Source organism: Osmerus mordax, chromosome 26 (assembly GCF_038355195.1).
Source record: "Osmerus mordax isolate fOsmMor3 chromosome 26, fOsmMor3.pri, whole genome shotgun sequence".
NCBI classification, from domain to species: domain Eukaryota; kingdom Metazoa; phylum Chordata; class Actinopteri; order Osmeriformes; family Osmeridae; genus Osmerus; species Osmerus mordax.
In genome coordinates, this window is record NC_090075.1 from 10,084,055 (window position 1) to 10,090,930 (window position 6,876).

At 42.8% G+C, this 6,876-nt stretch overlaps 1 pseudogene; it reads left to right on the forward strand.

Moving 5' to 3' along the window:
• Positions 1-666: 666 nt before the first annotated feature.
• On the forward strand, positions 667-2,448 carry LOC136935819 (putative nuclease HARBI1; annotated as a pseudogene).
• Positions 2,449-6,876: the final 4,428 nt, after the last annotated feature.

The following is a 6,876-nucleotide window of genomic DNA, read 5'->3' on the forward strand; positions in this document are numbered from 1 at the left end:
GCTCCCTCTGCTGGGGGAGCCGGGAGCTCCATCCCTCCCTAAAAACGGGGCATTCCCGCACACCTGAAACTGATCAGACCCTGATGACCTAAAGGGTTGGGTTAAAGAGGGAGAGCCACAGTTATGTGGGCAGAGTGGGGTTTGGTGAGGAGAAGGAGTCCTGCGCCTAGAAGAGGCGCCGTTTACGGTTTTTGGAATCCTATGTAAGATTTTTAAGTTTTTTGTTGATTCTGAGGATCTTTAATAAACCCCTTGTTTTTGTTCGACCCCGGTGTCGTCGCACTATTTTGAGCTGTCCCGCTGAGGGCTGTGTAGCCTCTCGTGGCGTCACAGGACTTTTACCCAATACCTGAATGGGTCATAACGGGAGAGGACCACAACGAATAAGCTCGACTCCAGGCCATGCCATACCCGGTCTTGGAGGAAAGTCACTACGATAAGAATAACTTGTTAAATTGTTGACTAAAATTTTAAAGAAAGTTTTTTTGATCTATTTTGTTAAATTTTTTCAGTGTTGATTTATTTTGTTAAACATTTTTTTATTTTTTTGGGGGGGACAAACAGATTGTTGTAAAATTTGGAAGCACTGAAACACACAAAACATTGCTTGTGTGTATTAATTATGTGTTATGATTCATGGTTTCTCCTCCAAAAAAGGGCCTGATAATGGCGTCACCGTTCGTAGAAGACCCCGTGGAGCTTGGTGCACGGATAGTGAGAGGTGTCGGAGAAATTTAGAATGTAAGGTTATATTCTGAAAATACTGGTGCTAGCATTCCTTTGTCAATAGAGAGCCCTCTCCCCACATGATCTATAGATGACACTAGGCTTACGTAAACAAACTGAGGTTGACCATTATCATACTCGAGGTGCAATAAACCTTATCTGTGTTGAGTGAATCATATGGTCAAGCCTAGGGTCGGAGAACTCTGTAAGTTTCTACGTGCACGCGCACTCTGTCTCTGGGATCGATCATATTGACAGCTGATATGCAGGGGAGGAGGCTTCTCACCAATAAATGATCTTACCTGAAGACTTGTGAACCAGACAAACTTTGTAGCACAATGGCGTGTGATGTTTTTGTCTCCTTGTGGGCCGGCCGCAAGTAATAAAGCTTTCTTAAACTTGTTCACCGACTGACTGTGCAATGCTTGATAGATGAATATTTCTGACAAGAGGTGCGCTCAGAAGAGCCAGAACTTTTAGAGACCGGCAAAACCTGTTGGCATTCCATGATGACCATCTTTATGAAAGATATAGATTCTCAGCAGAGGGAATTACGTATCTTTGCCAGCTTCTTGAGCCATATGTTGCCAATGCGACACATCGAAGCCGTGCGCTCACAGTCCCACAGACTGTATGCGTAGCGTTGCGTTACTTCGCTACGGGTACTTTTATGTAGAGTGTGGGTGATGCGGAGAACCTGAGCAAGAACACCGTCTGCCGCGCAATTCGGAAGGTGGTGCTTGCTCTAGCACAGCTCTTGAACACATTTGTTGTGTTCCCAGGGCACCTTCCCATGCAGGCAATTAAAGAGGGATTTTATGACATAGCAGGTAAATATTCACTTAAATTGAAACGTCATCTATAAATAATCTAGGCCCCATGATGTTCACTGTTGCATATGAAATTCATCATACTCCTTAGGCTTCCCGAGGGTGATTGGTGCCATTGATTGCACCCATATCCCCATTGCTGCATCGCTGGGGGAGAATGAAGGCGATTACATTAATCGCAGGTCATTCCACAGCATCAACGTTCAGGTAAAGCATAAAGGACAGGCTACACATGTTTTGTCATAATGGTAAAGTAGGAGTCCTTCTAATGCACATTGATGTATCCGTCACGTTAATGCTGTTATGTTGATGGATTTTAACACAAGATTATTTTGCAGATGACTTGTGACCATCAATACTTGGTGATTGAGGCAAAGTGGCCTGGGTCAGTCCATGACTCCCGGATCTTTAGGGAATCTGCACTGTGCCACAGACTAGAGCAAGGTATGGCAATTGTAAGTAACATTTTGTATTGCATTTTGTTATACTGATTATGCTAATATTAATGTTCTTCTTCAGGGCTCTTCAGTGGATTGCTGCTAGGGGACCAAGGGTATGCCTGCCAGCCCTTTTGATGACCCCCTATCCTGACCCGAACACACGGCCACAGAATACATTTAATGTGGCCTTGAACCGAACAAGGGTCAAGATAGAGATGACCTTTGGCATCATAAAGGCACGCTTCAACTGCCTGCGTGGCCTCCGAGTGGCCCCAGACCGGGCTTGTCAGATTGTGACAGCCTGTGTCGTGCTCCACAATGTGGCCTCGATACGAAAGGAGAGAGCCCCACCTGTCAGCCAGAAACCCCGAGATGTGGTAGACCCCATCACCCTTGACTACCCTACTGGCAGGGCCGTGAGAGACTCTATAACGCGGCAGTTTTTTGTTTAAGGGGAGACAGGCTAAGCCATTATTCTTTACATTTAGTCATTTAGCGGCATTCTTTCCTTTTTACTTTTCAGTTGGGCCATTTTGATTCCATAGCATTTGAGCTATATAGATTTTATTTGTGTCCTTGGACAAGGCACTTCGCCCTAGTTGCCCTGGGGGAATTTCCCTGTACTTACTTTAAGTCACTCTGGATAAGAGCATCTGCTAAATGACTAAATATAAATGTATTTAATGGCTGTTGCCATCATATTCTGATTATGGAGTGATGAAAGATATCCAAAGTGCCCTCTATAGAAACTTTGGACTCTTAATATGTTGACAAAATGAAACAAGGATTTGCATTCTGTCTTCATCCAATGTTCTGATTTCCACAACAATGTGTATGGTACCGTGCAATGCGCTTCACAAGTTAAATAAATTATCATTCCACTACTTTCATTGAATTTGGATGATTTCACATTTATTTCAATTTTCAAAAACAATAAATAGAACATTGAAAGAAATATTGAAAACCCCTTCAAAAAACTAAGGCACAAAAGAAATCTTTGGGACAAGCCACAAAAAGGTATAAAAAGACCAAAACATAGAAAAGAAAATATATCCTCCTCATGCGTTCTCCCTTTCCTAGGAACACAGAAAAAGAATGTCAGTGTAACTGACATTCTTTGTGCTAGTACATTCAGTCATGTACTAGCTTCTTCTCATATTGAAGTTTCTCTATCTCCAGCCTTGTTTTATTCATTAAAAGCCTCTTATGCTCGATATCGAGCCTCTTGTACTCGATATCGAGCTCCAGGGTCCTTTTGTACAGGGCCCTCACATTGTCTGCTCCAACCTGAAACAAATAAAGAACATTGTCCCTTAGCAAGGCACACTTGGAGAAAGTTGAAGGTGTCCATTTGTGTTTCAAGGTTCATTGCTTACCCCATGTCTTTGTCTTGGCCTTGAGGTGGAGGCATAGGCTCAGGGGGAGGAAGAAGTTCCTCTTCCTGCTGAGTTTAACACCATAGCAATTTAATCAATTGAGTCATATTTGAAAGGAGCACTTTAAAAACTTGTTCTCATGTTCAGACCACCATGAGAAAGTCATTACAGAGACTTCAATCACAGCCACACGTTCACACACTCCATTTGTGTTGCAAGTGGTGAAAAGACTCAAGTGTACCCCCAAAGCGTTCTCTGAGCAGGCAGACAGAGTTTCTTCATATAGGATCTCCACCTGAGAAAGTAAATGGCCTATTTGATCAATATTCAGCAACCACATATGGCATACATACTGGCGTATGACTATTAGTTTCACTGTTACCTCTGTATGGCACAGTGGGATGACAGTGGGTGGTGGTGGCAGCAACATCACTGTATTTCCTGTCACTGCAGAGAACAGTAATACATTTCACTCCTACAATATTCATAAATAATTTTTGAATGAACATGGTCACAAAGATTACTTGAAACATACCCTGTACATATGGCTGGGTGTCCGAGCTGCTGCCACCAGGGTCTGAAGACATGCCCCCTTGCACTCCTTCCATAATTGGGAGACCCTGATTGCTGGAGAGGGCCAGCTCCTCAGCAGGAGTGAAGTCCTGTGGAGGAGGGCCCCCTCCAGTTTTCTTCGCATCACTTTTCTTCCTGTTGGCTGAAAGTGATTTCATTGTTCTATAGGCCCTTTGTATACCAATATCCTACAAAAGGGACTGACTCAGGCAATTCAGCCTTATACTTGTTGGCCTTAAAATATGTGCAAGTATTGCCTACTGCTACTTACCGGTTTGAATGATGTTCTTATATTTATTTTTAATTTGCTCCCAGGACCGTTTGGCACTGGCAGGGTTGCAACTAAAATATTACAGCAACAAAAGTTTAACGTTATGGAACGCACAAGTGTAATTAGGTCACATCTTGTACCTGGGCCAGTGATATCAATAAGTCATGTAACGTACGCATTAACAGTGTCGGCAATTTTCTGCCAGCTTTCTCTCCTTGACTTGGCAGCAGCGACTGTGTTACTTTTAGCCTGTATAATATGTTTATGCGTTTCATAAGTTTGCATGATTATTGTCTGCTCCTCCTGCGTAAAATATGCAGCTCTTGTTTTGTCCATGTTTGCGATTGGACATACGGTGCAAACACCGGCCCTTTATGTGAACGCGCACGTCTCTAGATTGGAAAGATCTGGGTTGAGTTAGAGAATTGACAACCGCTGTCATGATACCAATTATCGTGATTGCGATTGTTACGCTTCGCGTAGCCGGGTAACTGAAAGTGATCCAGAGCATGTTGATCTTGATTCGTATTACAGGCCCCTGGTGAGAAGTTCCGCTTTCTTTGTTTTCAATCTCTTGCCCAATGTCCCCTTCTACCACAGTTATAGCATCTTTCTGTTGTACCCTCTGTCTCCTCCTCTTCTCCTGCCTCGTCCCGTTTCTGCCTGTTCCTTGTTCTCTTCCTTGTCCTATCCCTGCCCCACCTTCTAACACATATATTGTGGTCCCTTCGTTGTCCAAAACAAACGCTGCTTTATTTTAATTTTTCATTTGTTTATAGTGTTTCTCGGCGTGGCGGGCATATTCTTGAGTAGCATTTAAACGGGAAGTGCGGTGATCTACCATATGCTTAGTGACAAAACCTGAGATTTGAGGCAGACGTCCTTTTAGGAACGCATTCTTTAACTGCTGTTCGTAAGGCGAGTCATCTTGCATGTTTTGAGGGGGTGCTACGCCGCTATGATTATCAAAGACCTCTTTTAATCGATGATAGTATTGATCTACGTCCTCGTCATCTTTCTGAACGCACCTTTTACCTCTGTCCAATCAGGTCTAGTTTGGTAACATATTTGGTCTAGAAGTGCTCGAGTTCAGACGACAAAGTCTGCATTCCCTGGGGCGAGAGCCATCCATCATTGTCAACTCCCCTCCGATCTCCACATATCATGCACCAATCTGGCCAGAGTATTTGTCTGACTGCTCTCTCTATTTCCAGTCCATTAAGTTGATAGCTGTCGAATAACCCGTTTTCCCCAGCGACAAATTCAGGTGATTTAACTTTTGGATGGGGAATACCTTCAGTGGCTTGCCTTGCATCATCTGCTGTCCATGGTCTAAACACATACATGGTCGGCTCACCTCCATCTCCTTTGTTAGATTTAGTGAACACAGGTCCAGGAAGTGTGACGTCAGCTCTCCTCTAAAACAGTTAGAGACAGTGCCGCCTAAAACCAAAGTAATGAACTTGGACGAGTTACATTGTACCTTGTTATAGCCCCAATCAAGATATTTTCTCAAAAACTCTGAACTGGACAACCCATGCAAAAGTGGCAACACATTTAGATGTGAAAAACAAGCCTAGACATGCCTGACATATGTTCACCTTAACAGAACAACAAGAAGAGACGTTAAAAGAGGTTCCGGAATTCCTCTGATCAAAAGGGAAAGCCGATGTAGGGCTTATCAAGGTTATACAACCGGTCGAGATAACAAAAGGCATAGAGCCAATAATACAGGATCTTTTAAAAGCAGGCGTTATAATTCCTTGTCCAGATTCTCTGTGTAATACCCCACTCGTCGTTGTCAAAAAGTCCAGGATCTGCAGGCAGCAAACAAAGCTGTAATACCCAGAGCCCCCACAGTACCAGATCCACACACACTGTTGAACGATTTAAGACCAACTAGTAACATATTCTCTGTGGTTGACATTAGTAATGCATTATTTTCTATACCTGTGCATCAAAATAGTCAATTTTGGTGGTTGATTCCACAAGGATATTGTGACTCTCCTACTATTTTCTCTCAAGCTATGTCTGCAAACCTGGCCAAATTCACACCACCGAAAGGAGACCCAAATATTACTTTATGTAGATGATATCCTGATCGCTCGGAAATGGATGAGAACTGTAAAACTGACACACTCGCATTGTTGAAATTCTTGCAGAACAAGGACACCCTGCAAACAAAGACAAATTACAATTGCGGCAGGAAACTGTTAAATACTTAGGTTATAATATCTCACAAGAGGGGAAACATTTGGATGAAAACAGAAAAACAGCTATGTTACAGGTACCGAAACCGCCACTAAAACTTAATTTCAACTTAACTTGCAACGGAACGTAAATAAAAATACATGCAACGCAATCGCTACCAAGACGAACCTTTTGACCCCGACGTTGTCCATGTAGTCCAAATATTGAGGGATCCTTAGGGGTGGGAAAATAAATAAAAATAATCATATATATGAGAGAGAACAATGGTTGTGCTCGCCGAAGGCTTGAGCACACCCAATAATATATATGAGAGAGAACAATGGTTGTGCTTGCCGAAGGAGACAGGAAATAATTGGATTTACTGTTAACCATTGGTTGTGTTAAATATGCACATTACTAAAACATCAGCAGGACTATATACCATTTGAAATTATTTATGGAAGACCATA